The sequence below is a fragment of the Pan troglodytes genome, chromosome 13 (genome assembly GCF_028858775.2).
Source record: "Pan troglodytes isolate AG18354 chromosome 13, NHGRI_mPanTro3-v2.0_pri, whole genome shotgun sequence".
Classification (NCBI taxonomy): domain Eukaryota; kingdom Metazoa; phylum Chordata; class Mammalia; order Primates; family Hominidae; genus Pan; species Pan troglodytes.
Window position 1 is genome coordinate 141451683 of NC_072411.2, and position 16688 is coordinate 141468370.

The following is a 16688-nucleotide window of genomic DNA, read 5'->3' on the forward strand; positions in this document are numbered from 1 at the left end:
GCACTCGACATCACACGTGCATGTCGGAGAGCCCGTCTTTGGAAACAGCTACACACTTGGGCAAAAGCAATTCTTTGTGAGAAATAATCAGCAAAAGATTGCGTATCCTTTCTATACTCAGAAATTAGTTAAGAGTAACCAGCTCTTGGAAAAGGATAAACCACTCTATGCAAATACTCCTGCAAAGGTTCTCGATTAATGCAAATATTATGTTTGTCTTTTATTTTAATGCAAACAGCATCTGTTCTGCACAGTCCATGCCATCACTTTGTAGTCTGTGTGGAGCATCTCAAGTGTGTTCCAGCTGCGCTTCAGAGTTTGAAACAGATTCTCAGAGAGGCAGAGCCACGGAAAGCGGTTCACTGAAGAAAACAGAAAGCAAACAAGTTCAGTGGGGCTCCTTCTAGGAGGCTTCTTTCTCTTTTAAGGCAGGAGAGAAACAAATCCAAGAATGAATTCCCAAATTTACTTCTGCAGAGGTCTGGCTTTATGTGTGGGATTTTTCTTTTTTAATAGTTTTGACTAAGGAGAAAATTAGGGTTGCTTTTTCTGTGAATTCTGTCGCAGGGGAAAGAGACTCAGAACAACACATGTGGGAAAGGACAGGCTGGTCGGGGCCAGGCTGCCATCCAGAGCACTGACCCAGCGCCGAGGCGGGTTCCAGCCCCTCCCAGAAGGCCAGGACTTCACCCCAGCGGCATCCTCCTCTTTCATAGAAGGTGTTGGCCATCTAGAAGGCTCCCTGCCAACACTGGCTTCCTCAGATCGCTCCACTGATACTGTTCTGCATCTGCCCCTAAGAGGGGCATACCCTTGTCTGTTTTTGTGTCCATGACCCTGAAGTAATGACTAGTTCAGCAGCAGAAGGGACTGGATGGGCAGATGACTGGATGAATAAATCAAGCTACCTATGGGGAAACAGATCATGTGGAGAAACACTGACTTGTCACCCTTCAGATTTCAAATATAGTCAACTTCCAAATCTCTACCCAAGCAAGAGTACCTGGAAACAGTTTGACCTTAACATGCTAATAATACTAATTTTACCATTCCATTTGTGTAGAATGCAGATATACTGCTAATCAGATCCACTAGACCAAGAATCCACGTGGGATAGCCTAAGAAGACAGAAGAACCTGGGTATTTTCAGATGTCCCTCAACAGAAACACCTACTCTCACATAAACTTGCTGTTAAAACTCTAAAATTTCCATGTAGACAAATAACTCTGGGTAAATAACAGAATAAGCATTCCTATAACCCCTTTAATAATTATCTTAGTTATTAATTTCATTTCAAATTGCCTGATTTTCCATATATACTGCTAATCATCTTATAGAAGAATTTTGTTTTTGACCAAAAAAACTCTGAATATCGATATTTAATAAACATGACTGCTTCAAAAAACACAAGTGCAAAAAAAAAAGAAAAAAGGTGAAATAGGCCATGTGGTCCAGCCTTAGCAGAGAGAAAAATCACAAAAGCTGGACAAATATAAACACATCTTCTTGATGACACTATTAAGTTAAAAAAAACAGTGAAGAATTACAGGACCAGACAAAGGCTGGGGGGTGAAGATGGCATTTGGGGCTGATTTTCCCCTGTTGGTATTTGCAGAGCCCCACCCCCAGCCATCTAAGAATCTTTAGTACTTTTGACCGCCTCTTGCAGACATTAGGGTTAGGAGGAGAACTCCAGGGACTGACAGGCAGGAGAGAAGGAGGGAAATGTGGGTTGGGATCTGGAAGCAACCCCTAGGGAAAAAAAGAGACTCCACAATAAATGGACCCTCAACAATTGCAGCTCTGCTTCTAATGACTCTGTAATCCTTGAAATAGAACTGAAGTGATGACTCATTGCTAGGGCCCCCAAGCACCAGGCAGAAACAAACTTCAGTCTACTAAGGAGGATGATGTCATCATCCTAGGCCTCAAACTGTCTCAACAGATTTTGCAAATAATATTTTCAACACACACACTTACACATTCACATATCAGGCAGAGGAAAAGACAACCCAACAAAAAAAACCCAACAGAAACAACAAACAATAGAAGAAGACCCTCAGGTGCTCCAGATAATAGAATTCTGAGAAAGAGACTTTGTTACTTATTTGCTGCAATACCAGGACCCATAAACAATAGTTTCAAAGTATGAATATCAATAGTGTTCTAGTAACGATAAAAGAGTTGAATGCAATTTAAGATCCTGCGGCAGTTTTAGAAATAGATTTTAAAGAAATGATGATTTCTATGTTTAAGAAGATGAGTTGGAAACTTGAAAAGAGAATTCTAGAACTGAAAAATGCAAAAAGTGAAATTAAGGACTCCATCATTTAACAGATTAGACACAGCTAGAGTGAATTTTTGAGTAGGAAGGTGGGCCAGAAGGACATTTCCAGAATGATCTCAAAAGTCAAGGGCAGGAAGTTGGAGAAACAGAAGGCACCGAGACAGAATGTGCAGGCAGACACAGGAAAGGAGACACTGAACGGGTCAAAAGCACGTCTGAAAGGACCCTGGCCAAGAACTACCCCAAATGGCTAAAAGACACCAGGGAAAATTGCTGAAAACGAAAACGGCTGTGGAGGGGGAGGGGGGATTACCTACAAAGAACAGCAGTTAGGATGACTGGTGATTTCTCAACGGAAACACGTAAACCAGAAAACAATAATATCTTTCACAGTGCAGAAGGACTGCTTAGAAGTACTAGAAGATGGTAACTGTCAAACTAGAATCCTCTAACCAGCACGGGCATTCTTCAAAGAGTCATTTTCCAACAAAGACTGATCATCTTACACCAGAAGACATTCTCACAACTGATCTCAGAGGGAAGACTGAAAATGAACACCCATATAAAGAACAATGAAAAGGGTTTACACGTGTGGATATATGGAAATGAATATTGACAAATAATAAAGTATGCCACAGAAGAGACAGGACAAAGGAGTAAGGGCACAGTGAAATGGCAGATGGGCACACAAACATTCTAGGCAATCATGTTCTATGTAAACAAACTAAAGGCTCTACTCCAAAGTGAAGACTGCCAGACTGCATAGAAGAACATAAACTAAAAAAATTCCCAAACACATGCTTTTCACAAGGAAATATCTAAAACATACAGCTATGCAAAGTATGAAAATAAAACAGTTGGAAAAATATGTACCTTGCAAATAACAGCCGAAGGAAGGCTGGCATAGCAATATTAACGTCAGACAAAGTAGACTTTAATACAGGTACTGATTCCTGACTTTGACAGCGTATCACCCCATTTTTTTTTTAAATATAATGCAACTAAAGTAAAAATCAACAACAAAAAAGAACTAGGAAAACCTTAAAATACACTTGGCCAGATGCAGTGGCTCACGCCTGTAATCCCCAACACTTTGGGAGGCTGAGGTGGGCTGATCACTTGAGCTCAGGAGTTCAACACCAGCCTGGGCAACAAGGTGAAACCCTGTCTCTACCTAGAATACACAAAATTAGCCAGGCATGGTAGAACTGTGGTCACAGCTACTCAGGTGGCTGAGGTGGGAGGACTGCTTGAGCCTGGAAGGTGGAGGCTGCAGTGAGCTGAGATCACACCACTGCACTCCAGTCTGAGTGACAGAGCAAGACCCCGTCTCAAAAACAAAACAACAACAAAACAACAACAACCAAAAAAACACTTATAAATTACCTATATGCCAAAGGGAAATTGGGTAATAAAAATAGCACACATTAAATTTTCTGGGAAGCAGCGAAAGCCATGCATAGAGGAAAATGGCCTTAAAATCCTCATATTCGGGTTCCACTTCAAAGGCTTAGAAACAAACGGAAATTAAACTCATAAAAGTGAAAGGAAGTAATAAAGAACAGAACTTACTGAAACAGAAAAGAGATATAGACCGAAGTGACAAAACCAAAACCTGGTTGTTTAAAAAGACTAATGAAGAGGAAAGATCTCTGCTGACAATGTTAAAGAAAAAAGGAGTTTCTTCTCAGCCCAGAGCCTGTGGTATGGCGTGAGCCCCAGTCCCTAGATCACAGCCTGCAAGTAGGAAATATGGCCTCGTGGGGCAGGAGAGGAAGAGAGAAGTGACACAGTGAGCCGTCCTTTGTCACACAGAGGGCATCTGACAGCCAGCTAAGGAGAAGAGGATCTAAGGGTGAAGCTCCTGCCAAAGCCCAGGAAGGAAGGCTGAAGACTCAAGGAGCCAGATGACACCGCTCCCTTGCCTTCCACCCCCAACGCTGTGATTGATTTCCTAACTGCATGCCAGGCCGCCACCTCTATAAGCTGAGTAATTCCTTTTGGTGAAGTTCAGCTGAAAGACAGAGGTTGGGGTGTCCCATCCAACGGAAGCCCCTCTGCGGACCACGTGTCCAGACTCTGCAGGCGCCCTGTGACGGCTCTCTTGCACACACGCACACACACACGCTCATGCAAAAGCATCGCATGGTGGGTAAGACCGTGGACTCTGAAGCCAGACATGCAATTCAACCCAGACTCCCTCGCTCACTAGTTGTCAGATCTTAGGCAAGTTTTATATGTCCCAGTTTCTTCATCATAAAATGGGAAGGACAACGCTTGGATCTCAGGGTGCTGATACGAGTATTAACTAAGTGGTACAAATAACGGGTCTGGAGCAGGGTCTGTTTATTGTCCAATAAACATGCTAAGTTTCTATCATCCTTCATCGTGGTAGAGAATGCCCCAAACCGGCCTGCTGGCCTCATCTCTCTTCCCGCCAGCAATCCCAACACTGTGGCCCCAAGTGTCTCTATCAAATGCCTATCAGGCCACTCACTCCTGGGAGTACCGCTTCTCTGTGGCCCTGCTGTGTGGCCTGTGGCCTGTGGCCTCCGGCTCTGCTCCTGCAGCCTGCAAGGTTGGATGTGAGGGGATGTGAGGTCCCCCTGCTGCAGTGTTCTCATGCCCGGCCTCCCCCTGGGCACGCCTTCCACCTGGGGCCCGAGCGCTGCCTCTCTTTCCCATGGAGGGCAGGAAGGCGGCTCACATTGCATTGGGCAAATGGCTCTGTCTTTGCTGGGATGGGGACTCACACCTTGAGCCTGAGAAGGAGGCACGGAAGTCTATCCTGTCAGCGGCCACCAAGAAAGCCCAGCTTCCTACGTGGAAGATGACAAGGCCAGGGCACTGGGGTGGAGACAGAAGCCAGCCTGGGAGCGGCTGGAGCAGCAGTCTCCGCTCCCCACAGGTACATGCACCTAAACTCGATGCGGCACTAAGGTTTCAGGTGGACGTTCTGGATGTTTTGTTTGTTTCTGTAGAGACAGGATCTTGCTACATTGCCCAGGCTGGGCTTAAGCCTCAGCCTCCTGAGATGGGGTGGTCGGGGTGGTGTTAAAGATAAGACTGAGCCCAGTTGGCCCATTCTGTAAAGGCAAACAGAAAATCAAGAAACGTGCAGGTGAGACAGGTACTGCCGAGGCCTAAATGCACTTTAGGAACTAAATTCAACAGAATGTACACGAGCCCAGGTAACACGCTAGAGATGAGACTAAGGAGGGCGTATAGAAGGTGCCCAGTCCAGAACTCCACCCCAGCAGCTGCCGTGTGCTGAGATGGAGCGTGGTCACAGCCAGCCAGGCTCTGCACAGACGGAAGCAAACCGTGGCAGGCCTGGGCTCTGGGAGGTGGGCAGGCCCTGGGGACCCTGTTAGGTGCATCCATGGGGCATCCTAGGACATGACAAAACACGCTTCAACAGTTGCCAAAAATGGGCATCTTACTAGCCTGCCAGCCAGCATGTAGACTTCCCAGGCTGGGAGCCTCAGGTCCACAGAGCAGGAGCCTTCTGGTTCCCCCACAACCCACGGGCTAGAGACAAGGCTGGACAAGGGGTCTCCCTGCTGAAGAAAAGCAGAAGTCAGCGTCCTTAGAGGGCCTGGTGAGATGGCGGCCCGGGCCCATGGGGAGGAAGGGGCAGCAGTGGGCTGGTCCACTCTTAGAAGGCGAGGTTTCCAACTCAAACCACCCCAGAACCTTCCCTCGCTCCTTAACAGTGGCAGGAGCCCGGCAGGGACACCCCCCACCCGGCCCAGCCAGCAGGTTCTGCTGCCAGCCTGCCCAGGGCAACTGAGAGTCTCGAAAAGCCTATGTCGGAGGGTCCTCGGGTTGCCTGGCGCCGTGAAAGCACTGCCTTCGTGAGCCCCCGGCCCCTACAGGTTGGCCTCTTCCCTGAAGGCCCCAGACACAGAGGCCCTAGGTGGGAATCCAGCAGGGTGGCATCTGCCCCCTTGTCGCTCCAAGGGAAAGCCCTGAGGGACCCTCCCAACCACGCCAGCGCCGCCTGCAGTGACGCCGGGCCACGCTCACCCCAAGGCCCAAGAAGGAGCCACGGTCCACTGAGACCCACGACAAGGTATCCACGTGGCTTTTTAGAAGCTAGTATTTCCTCCTGTGGTGTCTCCTTGGGGGAATCCTAAATTTCTGTGATGTGAGATAAAATTTTAGTGGGATTACAGAAACCTTGGCTTAGTATCAGAGACCACAATAACACACTTTAGAAACAGAGTAGCAATTTGGTTCTCTGTGGAATCGTAAGTGGAAGGGATGTATTTTCCTTGAGATTTTAAAAATAATTAGGAGGAAGAGATAAAAGAGAAGCTTTTGTGAAAGCAGAGATAGAAATTTAATTAGAAACAGACGAGGATCTTCTCAAATCACCCTTGCCTTGTTTGCCCAGGTCCGAGATGAGGTAATGCCATTAGCAGGCAAGACTGATCTCTACTCTGAGGGGGCCAGAGCCTGGCTCTGACACTCTTGGCCAAATGTCCCCATCCTCAGCCGGGCTCCATTTTCTGGGCAAGAGTGTGGGACCAACGAGACCTGGGCTAGTGCAGGGGTGGGCAGGCACCACAAGCGGGACACCCCCAAGGGTGCACACGGCTGAAGGCGCAACGGGCAGAGGGCATTCTGTGGGCCACGCTCGCAGCCCAAGAACACAGACGAGGAGGCCTGTGCTCAGGCACTAAGGACATGGAGGGACTGTTCTGGGATCCACCCAGCAGCCCTTGGAAAAGCTGGTGCCCTGGTGAGCAGGAGAGCGTGAGGCTCTAAGGAGTGGATCCCTCACTGGAAGGTCACGGCACCACTGAGACAGCCTGGAAGCTTCTGTGCTTCAAGAAAGATCTACGCGTGAAGCCCCCGGGAAGCCAAGCCCCAGGAAGGGCCCATTATGCCGATGAAGACACGAGAGAATGAAGGACGTGGACACTGCCCCAAACACTCGGGACCAAGAGAAGATCCCAGAACCTGATGCAGTGGTGACACAGGCACATACACACCACTGCAATTACTGCTAGAAAATATGAAAAACACTACCCTCCATGTCTGCTGTGTCGGCACCCTAGCCTCTGCCCCAGAGGTCAGAATGGCTCCAAGGGCACGGGGCCACTGTGCAATTGCACATCAGCCATCTCGAAGCCTGCCCTGAAGACCCCCGCCCAGCCCAGCCCCCTGCACATCAGCCATCCCGAAGCCCGACCTGAGGATCCCCGCCCAGCCCAGCCCCCTGCACATCAGCTGTCTCGAAGCCCGCCCTGAGGACCCCCGCCAGCCCAGCCCCCTGCACATCAGCCGCCCCGAAGCCCGCCCTGAGGACCCGCCCAGCCCAGCCCCCTGCACATCAGCCGTCCTGAAGCCTTCCCTGAGGACCCCCGCCCAGCCCAGCCCCCTACACATCAGCTGTCTCGAAGCCCGCCCTGAGGACCCCCGCCCAGCCCAGCCCCCTGCACATCAGCCACTCCGAAGCCCGCCCTGAGGACCCCCGCCCAGCCCAGCCCCCTGCACATCAGCCGTCCTGAAGCCTTCCCTGAGGACCCCCGCCGAGTCCCCTGCCTAGAGAGCACCCCTTCTCTTCACAACAGGCAGCAGGTGAACAGCTTCCCCCCCGGAGCTGCCCCATGGGCCTCAGTGCACAGGTGTGGAGGCGTCCACGTCTACACCACCAGGAACCCCCAGGCAGGGCAGCTCTTGGCACTGACGCCCAACGGGTATTGCTAGGCCCGCACGGAGCTGCTGTCAAGGACAGGGGCAAGGGCAGGGAAGTGAGGCTCTACACACAGCAGCATCTTCATGCCTTGCCTGAGAGTATGTTCTAGAAGGACACGGGAGAGAAGAATAAACAGGGTCAGGACAGTCAGGAAAGGCCTCCAAGTTGGAGGTGTTAATCACATCTGAAGGGGTTCCTGAGAGACACGGGGGCACCGACGGGGGTACAGAGCCCAGTGCTGCTGTCCTGGGCATGCAGAGCAAGCCGCCTGCCTGGCCCCAGCTGTCCGACTAGGCTGAGCCTCGCCTCCTGCTGCTCGATCTAAGCTGGTGCCCAGCGATGCCACTCTGCCCCTTCTCTGCAGAGGGGAAGCTCCGTGAAGGCAGAGCCCCGTCTGGCCACTGCTCCCCTCAGTCTGAAAGGAAGGGTACGTGGGCACCTCCGAGAGCCAGTGGCTTACTCAGGGCACACAAGACCTTCGGGGTGGGGGCCATCCCCGAGCGGGGGCTCAATGACTGAAAACAAAAGGGGTAACACGCAGCCCTGGAAAGGAGGGGGCTGACTTTCCCAGGCCAGGCGGGGAGCTCGTGGGGAGACGGGCTCTGGCCTCAGCCTAAGGTCACACCCCAAAGGCCATCCCAGACACCGGAGTTCCTGCCGCTCGGGGACTCCCAGCAGGCACAGGCTTCACCTCTTTCTGCTCGGGCCGCCCCAGCCTCCACCACGGAGGAACAGATGCACCTGCCAGGTTCCATTCAGCTTCGGTTTGCAAATGGAAGCACAGGCATTTCCAAATGCAGCTCACATTTGTGAGTGTGGCAAAAGAGCGAAAGACCGTGGGGGCAGGAAACTGGATTTTGTTTGGTTGGTTTCTAAATGTCTGTTAAGAATGTGCTAATGTAAGACTACACATGAAGGTCGCTGGGCAGATGCAGCGGTTTATCTTGGAAAAAGAAGTGTGGCTGCCCACGGCTCTGACAGGACAGCCAACCACATGCGACCAGAGGGAGATGGCCTGGGTGAGCCGAGGCCCTCCTGATCCTAAGTGGCCAACAGGGTGCTTTGAGTGATGCTCCCTAGGGCTCGTAGCCTGAACCTGTAGAGGTTGAGGAAGCTGATGCAACAGTCGAAGAACAGATCAGCCTTCCTGGGTAGAAGCCAAGGTCTCTGGAAGCCCCGTCCTGTCTGCAGCATTTCTTGGGGGGAGGCTCTTCTGAAAGCCATGCCTTGCGGCAGGTCCCAGGGTGTAAACACTGTGCAGGGGGGACGCCTGGCCCACTGCTGCCCCGTCGGAGGGTCCAGCAATCCTTCCTACTCGGTGTTCCGGGGACCTGAAGGCCCCCATATGCTGCTGGAGGTGTGGCAATGGGCTTTCTTTTTTCCACGAGCTGGAAGCTGCCTCTCAGAACTGTCCAGCTTCAGAGAACCCTGAAGATGGACTCTCCTGCCCCTCCCCCTGCAGAGCAGGGCAGGCCCGATGCGGGCTGAAGCGGACAGGGGTGCAGAGCCTGACAGGGGCTGGAGAGTGGGGGATGGGGGCCAAAGAGCCAGGGGCCAGCCCTGGGGCTCTCCCACCTCCCTTGAACCACTGTGAACCCACCCCAGGGGAGGACTTGCTGCTCCAGGTCACCCTTAACCCCCAAGTGACAAGCAGGGCTCCCACATGTGTGCCAACCCCAGGATGGGTCCAGCACACTCAGGAAAAATCACAGCCTCTGACAGTGCTCCAGAGGCGTCACAGATGAAGTCATAAAACCCTCCCCTTCAAATGTGTGACTTCTCAGCAAACACCGCCACAGACTTTCATATCAGGAAGTCAATCTTAGCCCAGCAATGGGTGTGGTTTCAAAATAAATCACTCCTCCAGAGAAGCCAAGGCCTCCCACTCAGAAACAGCACTTCCAAAATCAAAGAAAAACCCCACTGTTAGTGGCCTCCCAGCACCACCCCTCTGCGCTTTCTGGGCACTGCATGTGGGGCAGGTGAAGAGCCCTCCTGGGGGGAGGTGCGGTGCGGTGGGGCGGGAACCCAGGCCCTCCCTTTGCCCCTGACTCTCCTGCTCCGCAGAGCCTTGAGGCACAAAGGACAGAGCAGGAACACGAGGTGATGTCAATGCCCACCAGGCCACAGCGCCAGCACCAACACAGGCACCCCACAAAGACACAGTCACCAGGCTGGGTGCAGGCTCAAGGTCAGCCAGCTCTGCAGGATCCCAAACAACAGTGTCAGAGACACCAGGCTTCTTGGAACTTCCAAACGCCATTTTAAAGTTATGCATGAGCTCAAGCATTCTGCTAGGTCCTGGGGGTGAATGGGAATGCGGGAACCATGCCATGGGCTGGCTGGTGCTGAGTGGGCAGTGCCCCGATCAGGCTGGAGTACTGACCTCCTGGGCCTGGTGGGATGAGGTGAGGCCAAAGCGAGCTGCCTGTCCATCCTCATACACCAACCGTATGGCAGGAGCGTGGCCTGCCTTGCCCAGCTCCCCCTCCAAGGACAGGGAGGGGGACACAGAGCCCCTAAGCCTGTGCAGAGGCTGCTGTGGCATCCAGAGGGGCTGCCAGCCAGCGAAGGCTGCTGAGACCAGAGGTGAACCATAAGGCCAAGGGGCCAGGCCGGCCGGAGCCCACCACACTGCCATAGCCCCTCGCCGGCATCCCAGCACAGTGCCCGAGGCAGGGAGCCCACACTCCAGGCAGGCCTACTTCCTGTAGCAGAGCAGCTAGGTGGGAAACGTGCCCCTGATTCTCCATAGGCCCGTACCCTGGTCCCAGGAGCCCACACTGAGATTCTGACTGTCCTCACTGCCCTGCACTGCAAGCCACTGGCTTGGCCCGCCCAGCCCTCCATGACCTCCGCACAGCCATCCTGCCTGCAGCACAGATTCACAGCCCACCTGCCCAGGGGCACCTGGCCCTGTGCCGGCCATGCTACCCCCACCTATTCCAGAGGTGCCTCCGGGGCTGCTGAGGACAAACGAGGCTAACAATTACAGACCAGCTGTCCCGAGGCAAGAGTCCACGATTTCATGACAGACACCTTTGCTCCCTCTGGGAAATTATAAGCCACTGGCCAAGAAATCATCATGGCTTCCACACACCCAAAGGCAAGCGCTGCAGCTCACAGCTCACATCCCACCCTCTCTCCCTCTGTCTCCACATTCTACATCTGCCCCTTGGGACCCTCCCAATGTCACCATTTCCAGGTAGCCCAAAGGGGACTGTGAGCTTGTAAAGTGGAAGAGGTTCTTCCTTCACTTAGCCAGCACTGACGGTGCCTACAAGGCACCCCCTTGGCCTCTACAGCTCCTGGGACTCCTGCTCCACCCCACACCCAGGTGCTGTGGCCTTCCCCAGGGGACACCAGGTCATTAGTTTCGTCTCCCCCAGCCCTAACCACTGGAGGTTCCCTAAGCCACAGGGGACAAGGCAGGGCTACTGGTAATCTCTCAGAACACCACCCTGAGCATCCTGGGCACAGTGGCTGTGCACGGCTGGTGCTCACAGCTGTGCAGAGGGAGAGTAAGTGCTCACATGGTCTCCGCGGCAGCTGTACACGGCATGGGGGGTGCCGCTTGACCACCTAGCACTCCTGTGGCACTGGACCCATTACTTGACCTCTGATGTTGTCATCTATGACCTGGGAGACGGTGGGACCTACCACCGTCCAGGATCTAGGGCAGTGCCCGGCCCACAGAAAGTTCCCATCCACTGCACCTGTAATTACACTTCGTAAACACTAATCCGTGACCATGGACACGCATACCACACCCGTCCATATCACACCAGACAGACGGCCTCTGATACAGACCCTCCCGAGGAAGCCGATGGAGTCTGAAGAGCACCAGTGGCCAACAGTTCCCAGCGGAGCACCAGGGCCCATGGCACCACTCAGCAGTTGCCCAGGGTCCCCAGATACAACGGTGGACAGCAAGGACTCCCCAAACCCTTGAGGACGTGCTGAAGGCAGCAAAAATCTACAACTGTTCCCGGAAGGGCTTGGCACAGCTATAGAGAGTTGTACACACAAGAAACTAGCCACAAACCGGAAACGTTAAACCACAGCTCCGTGACACTTCCTCACCAGGAGGCGGAGCCCTGAGCCAAGGCAGACCTGGAGGGCTCCACAGAAGAGGCCTGTGCCAGGGGCCCTGCGCCCTTCTACACAGCAATGGGGACTAAAATCACAGGGATGAGGCCCCTCACGAAGAGCTCTGCCCTGGGGCAGGTCCTCTGCATCCCCTCGCAGGCTTCTCCCTCCGTCAAGGACAGAGACTGCTCCAGCCAGCTGGTTAGTTTCCACCCAAAGCCAGCCGCTTGCCATTGTTCCCAGCTTCTGAGTTCTTACACGGTAATTCTGCACATTCCAAACAGTCTTTCAAATACCGCCTCGTCTAAGAATGAGTGCACTTTCCTAAAAAGACAAATATCAAGCACTTAAAACACACACACCAAGCTACAGGCTATACTTGAATTCCAGGCATAAATCTGAATTTCTCTAACTGTTGTCCAAATTAGGTCAAAGAGTTAGCAGAATAATCAGAAAATGTTTTGAGAGGGGTTTAAATTCACTTGGTTGTAATTTTTTTTATTTGCTCAATTCATCCCATTCTCGCTGCTGAGCTTTCTCCTTAGGAAGTTGGAATGGGTGCTGGAGGAAGTGAACTTGGTCCTCAGCAAACTGGGACTGCCAACGGCACTGGCCACTCCCAGGCTCGGGCTGGTGGCCAGGACGGTGGCCCTGGCGGGCCAGGCCCCACTGACAGCCCTAGGCAGGTCCGTCCTGGAAGGAGCAGGGCCCACTCCGCACTGCGAAGAGTGACCCAAGAGATCAGAGATTAGACTTGGGTCTAGATTTTCTCAGGATAAAGTGTGATTTTGAAAAGACACTGAGTAAATAAGCCACATGTCAAGGATAAAGATATTCATCATGAAAGTAAATAAATTTCTCTCTGAGTTCTAACTTACCACAAAAAGGAATCAACATACTTCCTCCGTGCTGGCTTTTACCAAGCATTTCCACAGTACAATCGGTTTGGTGCTCATGACCGCCTGGAGGGACAGAAGAACCTGCCCTGTGACTAGATGGCCTGCAGGCCAAGGAAGATAGGGTAATCCCAGGTGACCACCCATTTCCTATCAGGGACACAGCCCCTCACCAGGGCTGGACAGAGAAAAGGGAACAGGACTCCCCAGGAAACTGCAGAGATCCAGGTGTGAGAACTGAACTTCTCTTAGCCTTTTCATCAGTTGTCAACCAAGAACAGGGTCAGACAGGCAAGCTTTTGTGCAGAAGCCTACCAGGGGACCTTAGGGCACCAGGTGGATGGTGCCAGGCTCCCTACCCCCACAAAATGGAAAGAAACAAAGAAATGGCGACATAGAAGAATGGAATTCAGCTGGCTTTTAAAGAAAGACTAATCGCACTGGCAAGAAATCTCAAGGACCCATCACTTCCATAGCTGAGCTTCCAGCGACTTGATTCTAGGCAGCTACCATTGGAAACGTTCAATTAGAAGACGCTCTTACTGTGCACACTAAGACCTAATTCACCAGCAGATGGAAGCCATCCAAGCACCCCCATCATTCAGACATACATACATTCATCATCTACATACATTCATACATCTACACACATTCACACACCCACATACATTCACACACCCACATACATTCACACACCCACACACATTCACACACCCACACACATTCACACACCCACATACATTCACACATCCACATACATTCACACACCCACATACATTCATCATCTACATACATTCATACATCTACACACATTCACACACCCACATACATTCACACACCTACATTCACACACCCACACACATTCACACACCCACACACATTCACACACCCACATACATTCACACACCCACATACATTCACATCTACATACATTCATACATCTACATACATTCATACATCTACATACATGTGCATGCATGCATGCACCTAGCAAATATTGTACATTGTCTGTGTGCCCAAGGAAGGATGGGGTCTGACTTCCTGGCACTGGCCAGGTAACTCCTGCAGGTGTCACCTCAACACCTTTTAGCTCAGTGCCAAACTCCATTCCAGTCTGCAGGAATTCTCTGCAAGCTCCATTCTTCAGAACCCCAGTTTTCCCCACTGAATGAGAAGCATGAGGCCCTGCTGGCCTCCTGGAGGAGGAGGGTCCTTATTCATGCCCCAGTGGGCTGGCCACTGTGAGCCCGTGCGCTTTCCTAAAAAGACAAATATCAAGTACTGGTCACCTCGTGGCCGGGACTGCCGGGTCACCATGTGTTCAGAGCCTGAGTTTCTACACAGAAGGTTTCTAAGGGAAGATGACTCAAGTCATTTCAACTTAAAGACACAGCAAATCTTCCAAGTTGCTCGAACAGGGAAAAAGTACAAACTGTCCACACACAACAGTGTAATTACAAGGCCAGCAATGATGGGTTTGGTTCTTACGACCCAAGGCTGGCTCGGATCTCATCCCAGCACTTTGTTAATTGCACATTATCATGTGTCAGGGCTTCATAGACAAGAGCAGCGAGTGGACCTGACTTATCTCCCCACCCCTCAAATGATGTCCTTACACAAAACACAACAGGCAACTCTGAGAGAGAGTCAACTGCACGCAGGTGGCCCTTGAGGTCCCAGAGCCTACTCTCTGGATGAGCTCAGGATGTCACCAGCCTTTCAGGAGCCTGATGACTCCCAAGGCAGCAGGTAAGGACCCAGAGTCCTGGAGGCTGCCCTATCAGCTCTGTCTCGGGCTGCACTGGAGCAGCTGTGTGGACCCTGTGGCCTGTCCACATCCGTATGTGTAAAAATGAATGGATGACGGAAACAGAAAAGCGCCGTTGGTGACACCTTGGAGAGGGAAATTCTGAGCAAGCCGAAAGAACTCGCTGTGGCCTCAATGGGATGCTCATTAGCTGCCCCCCGATGTATTCAACTGGAAAGCAGAAAGAGCAGAGCTGGCAACATGCAGAAAAACAGGAAATTTCGTGGTGAGACACAGTGAAGCAGGCGATAGAGAAAAGGAAGACTTTAAAATGACATAGAATGAGGAGATAGAGAAAAAGAGGCCTTTAAAAATGAGAATCCAGAATAAGCCGAAATAGTCCGGGGGCTAAAAAACCTAGACATTTATAACCTAATCAGGAATATTATAATGCTTTCAAATCTCCTGGGAACTGGACCACTCCCTTGTTCCAAACAAAGATGTGCTACTTGCATTCAACATTTGTATACTTTCTTACGTGCACTAACAGGGAACTATCTGACATTTCTGAAATCATTAAACCATCTACTTAATGGAAAGGAGTAAGACGACCTGTTGACGGATACGACAGATGTGAGCGTTACTGTGAGCAGCACGTGCAGACTTAAGTGGCTCTTAGTTCAAACCAAAATATGCACAGACCTCCAAAAAACCCCAAATACAGAGTAAATTATACACTGGTAGGCTAGCTTTTGGCAAGGAAAATACAGTGTCCGTTCCTCATTCAGAAACATGGCAAATATGTGCATTAATATTAAATATATCCTAATTAGTTACAAATCTCTGAAAATACAACTCAAAGGACTGGGTTTATCTGATAGACACACAACCTTCACTTTTCTCATTAATTTGGAGCTGAGGGAAATGCAAGATTCAGAATTTAAAACCAGTAAAAAGGTTGGGGCTTAGCATGTTTTTTGGTGTTTTTTGAGACAGGGTCTCACTCCGGTTGCCCAGGCTGGAATGCAGTGGTGTGATCACGGCTCACTGCAGCCTCGACTTCCTGGGCTCAGGTGATCCTCCCATCTCAGACTCCTGAGTAGCTGGAATCATAGGTGCATGCCACCATGCCTGGCTAATTTTTATACTTTTAGTAGAGTAGGGGTTTGAGAAGGGGTTTTGCCATGTTGCCCAGACTGGTCTTGAACTTCTGAGCTCAAGCAATCCATTCACCTTGGTCTCCCAAAGTGTTGGGATTACCGTGCTTGGTCGGCTTAGTGTGTTTTTTGTTTACACATTCTAAGTTTTCAGTGCTGCTGTGTTTGGAATAATGAGGAATACTCACTTCACATGAAAGCAACAGTTCCTCTTGGTGATTGTGTTTAGGACTATGAGAGCCGATTCTGCCAGCATCCTCCCTAGAGCTCTCCATCCCCCGATGTGGATCTCCGGATTCTCGGGTAGACGCTGTCGTCATCCCCATGTTACAGACACAAAGCCTGGGTGGCTGAGGCCGGCACAGCTGCTGAGTGAGAGTCCAGTTCTGGACCCCAAAGACAGGCTGCCCTTCATCCTTCCAAGACGTGGCCTCTCTCCTCAGGATGTGTGTCCCACATTCAGAGTCCCTGATGGCTCCATGTCCCATAATTAACCTCTCAACAGGGAAGATGTCCACCTGGAAGTTACACAGAGCTTCGAAATTTCCTGGAACTTGTGTTTCGAGTGGGGGAAAAGCCACTACAATGCTGCCATACTCAACAAGACCAACACAAGTCTCAGCAGACATCACAACCTGGCGCCAGATTCCAACAAACTCTGCACAGTAATGACAAAAAAGCACAGTTTCAAAAAAAATCAACAAAGAAACCCAGCTCTCTCTGTGAAACCTTCCATTTACTTGGCCACTTTCCCACGGACATTCAATTAAAAACAACTGTGGGAAAAGCGAATCTAGCCATTAG

General features: G+C 51.2%; 1 protein-coding gene across 22 annotated transcripts in view; it reads right to left on the reverse strand.

Moving 5' to 3' along the window:
* The window catches only part of HDAC4 (histone deacetylase 4), a 359741-nt gene that overhangs the window by 214554 nt on the left and 128499 nt on the right, over positions 1–16688 (reverse strand). For 2 of the 22 annotated variants that reach the window (XM_063790967.1, XM_016950852.4), the window contains exon 1: positions 11806–11998. The exons of the other annotated variants lie outside the window; for them this stretch is intronic. The gene's annotated coding sequence lies outside the window, so the exon portion shown is untranslated. Of the gene's footprint in view, positions 1–11805; positions 11999–16688 lie in introns of those variants that run through there. 22 annotated transcript variants of the gene reach the window in all.